This window comes from Triturus cristatus, chromosome 7 (genome assembly GCF_964204655.1).
Source record: "Triturus cristatus chromosome 7, aTriCri1.1, whole genome shotgun sequence".
In the NCBI taxonomy this organism is placed as follows: Eukaryota; Metazoa; Chordata; class Amphibia; order Caudata; family Salamandridae; genus Triturus; species Triturus cristatus.
This window is the reverse complement of record NC_140590.1, coordinates 759,176,662-759,190,416: the sequence shown is the minus strand read 5'-3', so window position 1 is coordinate 759,190,416 and position 13,755 is coordinate 759,176,662.

Below are 13,755 nucleotides of genomic sequence, written 5' to 3'. Positions count from 1 at the left end.
TTTTACTAGCTCAGTCACCTCCCATTCGCCCTGTCACCTTCCACTCACCCTCAACCCCCCCAAATACCATTCCAACTGTACGGCGTGCTTTACTGCTCCCTTGACTTGCTCACTCTCCTTGTTAACAGCTGCACATGTGAAGGGACAATGACAGCGCTGCGCCTCTGCAACACAAGTCAGATTTCAATGCAAAATCTTTTAAGTCAGATTTATGACCAAGGTACAATCCCATCAACAATTGAAACTTCCACCAATGATTATAAAACTACGGGGCATATTCACAAGGAGCTATCGCTGAATTAACGGCACTCCCCATTCACAAGCTGGTGCTAACAGCCCACAGCACCAGTTTACCCGCGATAGCAGCTGCAAAAAAACATCACCACAGAGGACCCCGCAACTATCGCTAATGAGATGCAGAGTGGGCGTTCCCGTGGCAAAAGCTGCGACAACATCACACCTCAACATTCTCAACGACCAGCCAGATCTGCGATAAAAACACAAAACAGCGGATGAGGCGTGTTAGCACTAGGAAATCTACACCTGCTCTTACCTGGTGTAAAGTCGGACAGCAGCCTGCACCACAAAAGGGAGCCACATTGGAAGGGCGACAGATGCCATGGAGCCACCCATCATGCGGTCCGGACACCCAAGAGGGCCACAACACCCACCGACACCATCCCCAGGACCACCCCTCCCTGGCACCCCCCGTCCAAAGACATGCCACATCAGCTACACCTAAACATGTACAAAATAATCTGCCTGACATCGCACAATCACAACTGGTGACATGAATGTGTCGACACCGAAATGAGCAGCACACATCCACTTTCGAAGCAACAAATTAAACTTTATTAAAATGAACACTGAAATTAAATGAAGACACATGGCCGCTCCCCTCGGGACAATCCATAGGTCCCAGTCTGCAAGACTAAAAACATGATGAGAAGGTGTTCCTGCGCACATCAAAGGACAAAGAGAGCGAAGGAGAGAGAGAAAAGAGGGAGAGAGAGAGAGAAAAAGAGAGGGAGAGAGAGAAGAAGAGAGGGAGAGAGTGAAAGAAGAAGAGAGGGAGAGAGAGAGAGAAAAAGAAGAAGAGAGGGAGAGAGAGAGAAGAAGAGAGGGAGAGAGAGAGAAGAAGAGAGGGAGAGAGAGAGTGAGAGAAGAAGAGAGGGAGAGAGAGAGAGAGAAGAAGAGAGGGAGGGAGTGAGAGAGAGAGAAAGAGGGAGAAAGAGAGAGAGAAGAAGAGGGAGAGAGAGAGAGAGAGAGAGAGAGAGAGAGAAGAGAGGGATAGAGAGAAAGAGTGCTGCTCCTGCGCACTCAGACCACACTGCTCACCTGCTGCCACCGGTGTGTCTCCTACCACGTACCGGTATGTATCACAGTTCAACAGGTCACACATCTGAGTCAGAGCCGTCAGCTGAAACAGAGTCCAGATACATGACTGGCACAGTACACACACCTGCACAAGACAACATCGCCTGCCCGCCCATGCACACCCAGGCAGAGGCACCCCAACCCCTCCCGCCACCCATCGGAGCATGCCCGCCCATGCACACCCAGGCCTCACTGCTCACCTTCCGCCACCGGCGCGTAGACAGGAGGTCCCACCACGTGCCTCTGCAAGCCACAAGCCTGGGGCCTGCGGACATGGCACCCTCCACACCATGCAGCCACGCTCCGCAGGCCAACAGGTCTCACGTTTGGTGCTGGGTCTTGATTACTCCATGGCAGAGGACAGACCAGTGCACCTGGCACCATCGCAGGCTGCACACCCACACAGCACAATGGGTGCCACTAACTCTGGGATCCCGGAAGTGACGCCACGTGGCAGTAGGCCCACGCTGCCCGCTGGCTCTAGCCTACACTGCGGTCCAGCAGGGCACACTAAACCTGAGCTGTCCGGACCGCCGGGACGGGGCATCATCGCAGGCTGCACACTTGCTCAGCAGCGTATTGTGCCACTGACTCAGTGCACCCAGAGTCACCGTCCCGTGGCAGGGTGCCTGTGCCGTCCGCAAGGTCTCGGATGCCACTAACCCTGTGCAACCCCAGTCTGTGCAACGTGGTGGTAGGCCCGTGCCGTCCGCCAGGCCTCGGATGCCACCAACCCTGTGCACCCCAGTCTGCACCACGTGGCGGTAGGCCTGTGCGCAACAACTCATGGGCCCTTTATGAATGAGAAGGGGACGCCTGGCTGACCTGTTGGTGCGTGTGGAGAACTGCTGCCCTGACTGCTGCTTTTCCTTTCAGCGCCTCGCGGAACCCGCTTCGCGGGTCCCGCTTCGAGGGGTGTGCTGTCCTGGACCTTTGGACCCCTGGAGTTGTTTCCTTGCCAAAGCGGAGCCTGCAGTGGGTGTGAGTGCGCGTGGGCAGGGCTGCGAGCTGCGGGACCGGGACTACCTCTCCCAGGAGTCCCCGCCAGCCCTAATTACAATCATCTGGGCCGCTCTCCCTGCCTGCCCCGCCCCCACCAACGAATTAAAAACCTTTGGGACTCCGTTATACTTTGGGACGCCTGGCTGACCTGTTGGTGCGTGTGGAGAACTGCTGCCCTGACTGCTGCTTTTCCTTGCAGCGCCTCGCGGAACCCGCTTCGCGGGTCCCGCTTCGAGGGGTGTGCTGTCCTGGACCTTTGGACCCCTGGAGTTGTTTCCTTGCCAAAGCGGAGCCTGCAGTGGGTGTGAGTGCGCGTGGGCAGGGCTGCGAGCTGCGGGACCGGGACTACCTCTCCCAGGAGTCCCCGCCAGCCCTAATTACAATCATCTGGGCCGCTCTCCCTGCCTGCCCCGCCCCCACCAACGAATTTAAAACCTTTGGGACTCCGTTATACTTTGGGACGCCTGGCTGACCTGTTGGTGCGTGTGGAGAACTGCTGCCCTGACTGCTGCTTTTCCTTGCAGCGCCTCGCGGAACCCGCTTTGCGGGTCCCGCTTCGAGGGGTGTGCTGTCCTGGACCTTTGGACCCCTGGAGTTGTTTCCTTGCCAAAGCGGAGCCTGCAGTGGGTGTGAGTGCGCATGGGCAGGGCTGCGAGCTGCGGGACCGGGACTACCTCTCCCAGGAGTCCCCGCCAGCCCTAATTACAATCATCTGGGCCGCTCTCCCTGCCTGCCCCGCCCCCACCAACGAATTTAAAACCTTTGGGACTCCGTTATACTTTGGGACGCCTGACTGACCTGTTGGTGCGTGTGGAGAACTGCTGCCCTGACTGCTGCTTTTCCTTGCAGCGCCTCGCGGAACCCGCTTCGCCGGTCCCGCTTCGAGGGGTGTGCTGTCCTGGACCTTTGGACCCCTGGAGTTGTTTCCTTGCCAAAGCGGAGCCTGCAGTGGGTGTGAGTGCGCGTGGGCAGGGCTGCGAGCTGCGGGACCGGGACTACCTCTCCCAGGAGTCCCCGCCAGCCCTAATTACAATCATCTGGGCCGCTCTCCCTGCCTGCCCCGCCCCCACCAACGAATTTAAAACCTTTGGGACTCCGTTATACTTTGGGACGCCTGGCTGACCTGTTGGTGCGTGTGGAGAACTGCTGCCCTGACTGCTGCTTTTCCTTGCAGCGCCTCGCGGAACCCGCTTCGCGGGTCCCGCTTCGAGGGGTGTGCTGTCCTGGACCTTTGGACCCCTGGAGTTGTTTCCTTGCCAAAGCGGAGCCTGCAGTGGGTGTGAGTGCGCGTGGGCAGGGCTGCGAGCTGCGGGACCGGGACTACCTCTCCCAGGAGTCCCCGCCAGCCCTAATTACAATCATCTGGGCCGCTCTCCCTGCCTGCCCCGCCCCCACTAACGAGAGTCTCTATTTTTTCAATCTGTTATTCCCGCTGCGCGGGAGCGCACACGGGAGCGTCCCGGGAGTAGCCCGGGACAAGGGCGGGACCGTCTGTGGCCGTCAGAGGCCGGAGTAGGCCGGGCTGGGCCTACTCTCTTGGGTCATTCATTCGACCCCTGGTCCTATTTACTGTCACAGCCCCTTGCCGATTATAATCCATCACTCACATTATGCCGTCTCCGGCAAGGGAGAGTACCCCATTGAAGCCGGGAGGAGTTAAAAATAGGACCCTAGAGAATTATTTCTCCCGGGCGGCGGGGGAGGGGGACAAAGAGTGCAACCTGTCCCGGTTAAGGGCAGAACGGAGACGCTCAATAGATAACTTGAAAAACATCCCCCTTGGAGAACAACCCACTACGCCCAGGGAGGAGTTGTCCCTAATAGATGAGGTCCCACTCCTGATGAGGGATTGTATAAACACTCCACCAGTTGCAGCCATGAGTATAGTCCCAGCTACCAGTCCAAGCCCTACAAGGGTGACCATTGATTTAGTCTCCCAACCCTCCCCAGCCTCTAAGGCTAGGAAAGCTAAACCCAAGCCAGTCACCACACAAGGAGCACCGGGGCCCCCTCCTAATAAACGTAGGAGGAAATCGAAGGGAGCCCAGGGAAGGAGTAAACCCAAGATCTCTCACTCGGACTTTGGGCAATCTTCAAAACCCCCCGTATTAGCAGCGAAATTACCGGCTGAATCACACCCCAAATCTATTGCCCGGGAGGATCTAGCTCCCGCCCTGATAAAAGACATAGGAACTAGTATCGCTAATGTCCCCCTCTCTGTTGTCCCGCTTGGAAATCTGGAATTCTTGCTAAGGTCTCTATTACTACCGATTAGCGAGAGTATAAAAAAGATTGAGACCAGACTAACTATTCTGGAGGCCACACTAGGTAGTCTGAAAATCCCGGCTGGTCATCAGGGAAGGCATCTAGAATCTACCCCCGCCACAATAGCCCCTCAACAGCCTGTAAATAGTGCAGCAAACTTAGTCCCTCCACAAGCCGCAAATGCGGCGGCCCCGCTAAAACCCCTAAGGCCCAAGCCTGCACCAACTAAGCCCCTTAACTCTAACATGCCTACTCCTCCTTCAGGCCCTGTTCATCCGGCACAGCCGGTAGATAGTACCACACCGACTCCCCTAATGAAGCTTCCCTTGAGACCACGCAGACCTAACCTACCCCCAGAGACTAATGATTTCACTGTAGTCATGGCGGGTGTCCCCCCACTCGAAGAAGGTGAAACTAAGGATTTTTGTGCCCTGAAAAGTAGGGTTATTAAGTGGTTAAACATAAACAGACCCCTCCCGACACACCTTAATAACGAAATCATAATGGTAAGAAGGGTGCCATGGGTGGGGAGAACATACAAATCTATTATAGGGGACTGCATATTGGTGAGTTTTAGGGACACAGGAACCGTGTCCTACATCTGCCAAGGGAAGAATAGATCCAGAGAATCCACTATCCAAACCCTTCGTGTATCTTTCTTTTTCCCCATTATTCCAGTCCCATTGCAGCCGCCCCAAATTCATGACAACTGGGAGAGGGTTGGCAGGAGGGGGAGACACTGGGCATTCAACCCTAGGCCACTATTTGGCTGACCAGAACCACCCTTGTACACCTATAACCGGTTTAATTGCCTGAACGGTCTAGAGGGGGTGGATTGACAAACTGATAATGTCCTCCAGGGTTATATGGATAAGGGCGTTTTGGTAGAGGTGGTGGAGGAGCAAAACTCTCAGGCTCAGCAAACTCTACCGAGTGGTGTGGGGAATTCCATGTTTGCTGAACCTAACGCTACAGTCATAGAATGTATAGGAGGGGGACATGGGCTGGCTACGCAAGGGTCAATACAGGAGATACCATCAAGGCCCCAGGGGGGTTCAAGACGGAGGGGAGAGGGAGTGAGATTCATCTCCTGGAATGTAGCAGGCATAGCGGGCAAATTTAATAACAAGGAATGGGTTGATTTTATTAGAAAATTTCAAGTCATATGTGTACAGGAGACATGGGCCTTGGTGAATAATTACCATCTACAGGGGTACAAGTGTTTTTTTGTCCCCGCCCGAAAATCAAGATCAGGGAGAGCAATGGGCGGTTTGTCCATCTACGTAGATTTAGACCTCCCAGGCTCCTGGTCTTCCCCAGATTGGAACTCACATGGGATTCAGGTAGTTCGGTTCCTTGGAAAGGGGTTAAGATTTTCTGTTTTTAACATCTATAACACTGAGATAGTAAACAACCATATCCCGCTACTAGCTGAACTAGACCATAGGCTGGGACAAGAAACAACATTCCAAAATAAGGGGCCGCCGCACGGGCTGCTTTTAGTGGGAGACTTTAATTGCCACCTCTGTCCGGCACTGGTCAAGGTAAACACAGACTGGTCACAATGCCCAATGGAGAAGGGGCCGCATTTTTCTCATACGCCTACTGGGTTGGCTCTTAGGTTGCTTCGGCTTAAGTACGACTTAGAGCATACCATTAATATGATAGACCCACAGTCGGATGGTACACTTCTACCAACTTTCAAGGGCAGGGGTTGCTCATCTATTATAGATTATATTCTGGCCTCGAGATCCCTGATAAACAAAATAATCAGTGTAGGGATAGATTGGAGCAGTTTCAGTGACCACAATCCCCTTGTTTTGATGCTCTCGTATAGGGTGGGTGCTGGAACTAGAGTCCACCGCTCAATTGAGGAGAGGGTCACAGATCAAGGTAGGAGACTGAAATGGTCCAAAATAGATGGGGTAAAGTTTTATAAAATTTTGGGTGACAAGGGCCTATTGGCCATTAACGACTGTCTAGACCTAGAAGTCCAGGGACCAAGGGTACTGGAAGCATTTGACCAGATCGCTAACCTGGTCGATGGCCTACTTAGGACCAGTGCGCCCACATGTAATCTGGTAAATCCCCGGTGGTTTGATAAAGACTGTTCTAAGGCATCGAGGGAGTTGAAATGCTCCCTTAAGCTAAAACCAAGGGACCCTCAAAAAATCAAGGTATGCAGAGAAAAATATAAAAAAGAGACCAAAAGGAGGAAACTTGCCCTGCAGGCAGAAGCTTGGGCAGACTTAAGAGAGGCAGGCGAAAGAAGGGATCTAGCGGGATTTTGGAGAATCATTAATAAACCGACCTTTCAAGAAAATGATTCCCCAGAGATAGGGGTTAACATCCTCCCGGAGCAGTGGGTCACACACTTTAGGGGTCTATATTACCATGAGCCCGGTATCCATGTAGAGTCACCCGTAACCACAAGTCAGGTTCCCTCGGTAGTATTCACTCTTAAGGAGATTACTGCAGGGATGGAGGGTCTGACTAAAAATAAAGCCCCGGGGCCGGATGGAATTCCCCCTGACCTGTTTCTTAGTAATATAGAACTATGGGCCCCGCTGATGACCAGGGTCATAAATACTGCAACCACTTGTGGCCTGTCGCCATCCTGGTCTAAAGCAATCATCGTGCCAATCTTCAAAAAGGGCAATAGGGATGACCCCAAGTGCTACCGGCCCATTTCCCTGATTGACATATCGGCTAAACTTTTGGGTAGGGCAATCCTCAACAGACTGTCTGAGTGGACCGAAGAGAATAACACCTTCTCGGACACTCAATACGGGTTTAGGACAGGGAGGTCCACCGTGACCAATGCCTGAACCTTTACATGCTGACTGCCAAATATACTCTGGCCAGTGATGAACCCATTTATATGGGATTCATGGATCTGGCAGCAGCATTCGATCACGTCAATAGAGGAAAGCTGTGGGATATGATGTCAAGCATGGGGATTGAGAGTGGTTTAATTACCATATTAAGGGAATTACACAGCGACACCACGGCCAAGGTTCGATTTAATAGGGAGGGAAGATTGTCTGACTCTTTTCCCTGTAAGAGTGGAGTCAGACAAGGTTGCATTCTTGCCCCTTTTTTGTTCTCCCTTTATATCAATAACCTGGAGCAGTTCCTTTTGGGGTTAAAGGCAGATTCCCCAAGGGTCGGGGCGCGGCATATTCCTGTTCTGCTTTACGCAGATGATGCGGTTCTGCTTGCACGCACACCCCGAAGCTTACAAATCCTGATAGACGGGTTTGTTAGGTCATGAGTACACTGGATCTATCTGTCAACCTGGGCAAATCATATGTACTCCTGGCCGGCAAAAAACCTTCCTCTAAATTTACTTATACAATAGGCACCCATACTTTAGAGGAGGTCAAAACGTTCTCTTATCTTGGAGTAACCTTTGATGGTGTTTTGCAGTTTAACTCTCTAGTGGCGGAATGTTGTAGCAAAATGATTGCCTCTAATGGGGCTATAGCTGGATATGGAAGGAGGCTAGGTAGATGGAGCCCGGAACAGGTGATGAACTTGTATGGCTCCGTATCATGCTCCAAAGTAATCTATGGGGCAGAAGTATGGGGCTTTGTGAACACCACTAGAATCCAACAGGAAGAAAACAAATATCTGAAATCTATCCTGAGGGCACCACCAAGTACCGCTGGAATCATAGCTCATAGGGAGCTGGGGAGACCATACTTGGATGACCTGTTAAAACTTAGGCCAATTATGGCCTGGCTAAAAATATGGGTTAATCCAGATGCGCATCTAAGCAGAGAAATTTTATTGGACTGCTTAGATAGGACCCATTGTATGCGCATCCCCTGGCTTAAATATGTAAGAAACACCCGTGAAGATTTAGGCTTTGGAAACCTCTTCACGAACCCCACAACAATTTCAGCCCAGCACAAGAAACAAGTAGGGGAAATTTTCCTAGAGCGGAAAACCCAATGTAGAGCTGAGGCTGAAGCTGTTAAAAAGACGGTGAGGGCTCATAATTTGGTAAAGAGTGTGGAGGGTATGAAGCCTTATCTGTATCTTGTGCATAATGCACAGGATAGATTTCTTATGTGCCGTTTTAGACAGAATTTACTTCCTTTTATGTTGGCCTCACCAGCAGGTTTCACCACGTCAATTGAGCAGAAGGGACCCTGCGGCTGCGACAATAGGTCTCCGCAGGATTCCCTCCATTTTGTTTTGCTCTGTCCCTATTTCTCTATGCCCAGGCGCAGATTTCTTGTAATTATTTTAAAAAAAGCCCAACAGGAACGTGCCAGGGACGCATTAGTCTTTTTGCAAAAAGCCTCTGATCCACTAACATTGTGCTGTATTATGAATTTTATTAAGGTTGCGGTCCGATTAAAGATGACTAGGGGAGAGGAATGAAAGACTTTGGATTTTCTATTTTTATGACCCTGTATGTCGGTATCTCTATTTGCACTAACTCTGTACAAGGATCTCGATTAATGTTTAATGACTTTTTACCCATGTATATATATGTGCTTTTATGGTGTTTTTTAATCACCGAATAAAGATTCTTAAAAAAAAAAAAAAAAAATGAGAAGCTTGGAGCGGCCATCATCCAGTCACCACCGGAAGAGGGGAATGTGAGGTCGTCGGCCCCTTATGTTGGTGGAGTCACATTGCCAGTGACGCCTGTGCCGGATGGGTGTGGTGTGTGTGCAAACCTGCCCTCAGGGAGTAGCTGTGACATGCTGACGACTAGACCAGTGACCTGCGTACGCTTGCGACGGGTAGCAATGATGGCCCCCCTCGGTGCATCATCGGAGTGGTCATGCCTGCCGTACGCCGGTCCAGCGCAGGGCTTGCAACAATGACTCGTGGGCTCGGGGCATGGTCCAGTCCATTACCGGACAAGGAAGGGACTGATGCATGTGTCCCTGTTGTAGTGTTCACGGAACCAGGTACACAAAATGCAATGTTGCACCCTCTAAGTCGCATGCCTCAGGATGAACATCATTGACGCAAGGGAAGACACTGTCCCCACATTCATCCACACATCCATACCTGAATAATGTAAGACATGACATAGCAGTGCATCACTTGATGTTTATTTGCACATCCAGTGCAGTCATGCAGCTGGAGCGGTACAGGGCAATGCCGAGCACACTACACAATATGGACCCGTGGAGGGCCAGCCAGAGTCCATCCGGGGATGACATGTACTGCGGAAGAGGAAGAGTACAGTACGCAGTCTGTCCACCGCGTCATTGGTCATCGAACAGGATGTGGCAGTCCATGTCGCTGTCCAAGGTGAGTGCATCGGAGTGTATCGGGGGTCAGTGGAAGGTCATGAGGCCATGTGCGGCACCAAGCAGAAACAGGCCAGGTGGCGGAAATGAATGCTAGTGCCTCCTGATCACAAACCCATCCACGTACTCGTCCCCGGATGTGTGCTCTGCCCCACCTGTGGGTGTTGCAGCACCAGCTGCAGCACTGTGTGCCACTGACAAATCAGGGGCCAGAGAGGGATTGTCGGCAGCACTGTGTGCCACTGACACATCAGGTGCCTGAGTGGATATGCCTGCCGAGCTGGGAGGCACTGACACACCAGTGCGGCCCGCCATATTCCAGTTTTGGTGCCCAGTGACACGTTGGAGGTGACAAAGTGTTGTTGATGGTGTTCTATCACCTCCGTAACCATGATCCTGTTCGCCTGCGGACTGAACTTTGTCTTCCTCGTCTTCTTGTCCTTGCCCTTCCCTGTCCCCGATGTCCCGGGCTGGTCGTCGGGGTGCTTGTGGGGTTGCGCTTGTCCTCTGCGCCTGCTCCGGCTGCCTCCATGGTGCTTGGGTGTAGGTCAGTTTGTGTGTGGGTGTGTTTTCTACTTTTATGGTGATTTTTTTCAGCCTGCCAGGTTTGTGTTGCAGGCCTGGCGCTGCTTATCGCTGATTTCCTCATGGAAAAGCTTGCCTTCTAATTTGTTAAAAGCTTTCCTTTTTACTGTTCGCTTATGCTTCCTTTTATAAACACTGGGAGAGGATGTGGTGTAATTACTTGAGTGGCCGACTTTGAAGCTGGGGAACCTTATTTGAGTCTCGGCATTGGCTCAACATCCTTTGATTCTGAACTAATCACTTTCTCCGTTCCTAAAAAGTAATGAATGCAACTGGTGCTCATGTATAGAGTTTCAATACCTTTGGGTCGAGTTTGTGCTGTATAAAATTGCAAAAAACAAAAATGGTGGTTTCTTGCTGAATACACTAGCATGCATTATGAAATAGGCATGATCTTTTTATTTGTTGTAACAATTTTGCAATTAAAACATTATTACGCACCCAGTTAATTCACACACTCACACCTACAGCTATTCTACACGTCTACAGACTCAGGCTTCATGCGTCATGCTTTTTTACTTTGATTTAAGCCGTGGTGAACAGCAGATGTGCTGCTACTCAACATGGCTGAAACACATTAACACTGACCACTTCTATAGGTCACCGATTGCCAAGACCTTCTGGCTTTGCCAATGCTTGTTTTATAGATGCGCTCAGTTGTCCAGTAGTTTTTAGTCTTTTAAAAAGTACATCAGGGACAGAAAAGATCAGTGGCTGGGATGCTAGGCTCAGCCCTACTTTGGCTCTTCAGTCTTTGTGACACGAGGGTGAGCGAGCCACATAATCTTCCTAATCCAGGCTCTAACCTCGCTTAGCTAGCACACAGCTACCTTCAGCCAGTATTGGCTTTTCAATTAACAGCGCTGGGATTTTTGAGAGCACACTGTCAATGATAAAAGTGCTGGAAGAGAGGGAGATGCAGTTGAATCTGGTAGCTATTATATCGCGCTGTTGTTGGCTATAGCGGTTGTTAAAGGCCCTGAACCAGAGTTATAGCCCTGAGCCCCAGGTGAGGGCCTATAACTAGGGAGAGGGCCTATAACAACCGATATAGCCCGAGGCAGAAGGTCTATAAGGCTATTAGAACATTCTACTCACTAAGATTAGAATGTTCTAAATTAAAAAGGGAAAAATATGAGTACTGATCCAGCGCTAACCAGCCTCAGATAAATACCATATACTCACCTTGGGCCCATAAACACACACGCACACACAAGCCAGTTAAACCCGATGGGAGTCAATTTTTATATATGTTCTTTCTAAGATTAGTTACCTGTCATTCTTAACCAATCTTTCACTGATCAAAATATTCTTTCCTCTGGTCAATGGACCATTAGTTGAATTAGTTGATGGTGAAATGACATAATTAAAACGTTTCTTTTCTATATTGAAATGACCACAGACTTAGGAACATTTTAAAAGCTTTATCTAAATCAAATTTATTGTGAGCCAAACTCAAAGTACAGTACAGTCTCCGTCTCCCAAAGAAGGAAAATTATAAATCCGCAAGAATTTTCTACGACGATGCTCAGAGAAGAGAGGATAGAGAGAGAGCGGTACGATTATACACTCACAGAACTACATTTACCTAGGATGGTGTGAGAATCAACCCCTTAGCCTAGGAGTTGGGATGGGTCCCCGGAAAAGGTCAGGAGACAAAGGCTTCAGGATTCAGGACAGGATTCAGGACAGGATCAGGTGACCTCTTCTAGATCAGATGCCTGTGTCGCATCCCTCTCTGACACTATCTTCCTCCTCGATTCTTCTGCGATCTTCTAATTATTTGACTTAGATTAATAATTCTGCAATTCGATTCTTCTTCAGCATCTGCTTGTCACTCCGACAGCATCCCGAGCTCTGCAGCATTCCGGTCTCTCTGCTCTCTAACTTGCTAAACTACCTCAATTATACCTTTCTAATACCATGTACCACCCATTAATGTTTCAATTTCGTAAAACTCCCAATTTTGGTTGGACAGGCAAAGGGGATGATCATCACACCATGCTATAATGTTCAATACGGTCTTTCAGCTCATCGTTTAATGATCCTCACCACTAAGGTGTCCCCAAGCTCTAATGACATTTTTCTTGGTGACTTTAACTTGCATTGGAACGACCCTAAAAATCCTCAGGTCAACGCGATCAGAGACCTCTTAGCCGATCTAGCCCTTACCCAAGCTTGCACCCTCCCCACTCACGCGAAAGGTGCCACCCTCGACTGGATCATTGCTAAGAAATCAGCGGTCAAACTTATCTCCATTGATCCTTGTGATTGGTCTGACCACCACGCCATCACCTTCCTCTTGCCCAACACTCGCAAACCATGGGCCCCCCAACCTGCGATTCCCAAACGATGGGTCAGAGACACCAAGAACCTTGACCACGAGAAACTGGCAGCCCGTTGTGAATCTGACCTCCCCCCCCCTCCACAGTGCACAACGGTCTCAAACCTGGCGGACCACTACTCCTCCACCATATCCGACATTCTCGATGACCTGGCACCGCTAAAACTAAAAAGAACACAGATCAAAGACAGAAACCCCTGGTTCAGTGGATCCCTCAACAAGGAGAGGAGATCCCTGCGACAGTCTGAACGAATCTGGAAAAAACACCCATCTGCGGCACATCTAAATCTCCTTCGCCAGGCCAGAAATGCCTACAACAGGAAAATACTCAACACAAAAAAAGAATTCTTCAGAACTGAACTGGAAAATGCGAAAAATAGGCCCCGCAAGCTGTTCAACCTGGTCAAACACCAATCCAACAAACTAGTGAAAACTGCCAAAGAAATACCGAAACCCTTAATATCAAGTGAGGAATTCTCTTCCTTCTTCTGTGAAAAAATCTCGGCCCTAAGAAATGAGCTTAAATCTGCAACCCTCCACCAAAATCAAAATCATCCAGCTCCACCTTCTTCTTCTATGTTGTCCACCCAAACCTCACCCAAAAACCTAGCACACTGGTCCAATTTTAATCTATATGACGTTCAATCTGTCGCTAAAATTCTTGCCTCCCTTAAACCGAACAATCATTTTAACGATCCTCTCCCCTCTAACTGCCTAGCTGCCGCCTCGAAGGCCATCATCCCTTCCTGGACCTCAATAATCAACGCCTCCCTCCTACAGGGCTCAATTCCTGACTCGCTCAAGGCGGGTCAAGTTGTCCCCATCCTAAAAAAAACCTACGCTGGACCCTGCCTCCGCTGAGAACTATAGACCCATTTCCAACATCCCACTCCTTGCCAAAGT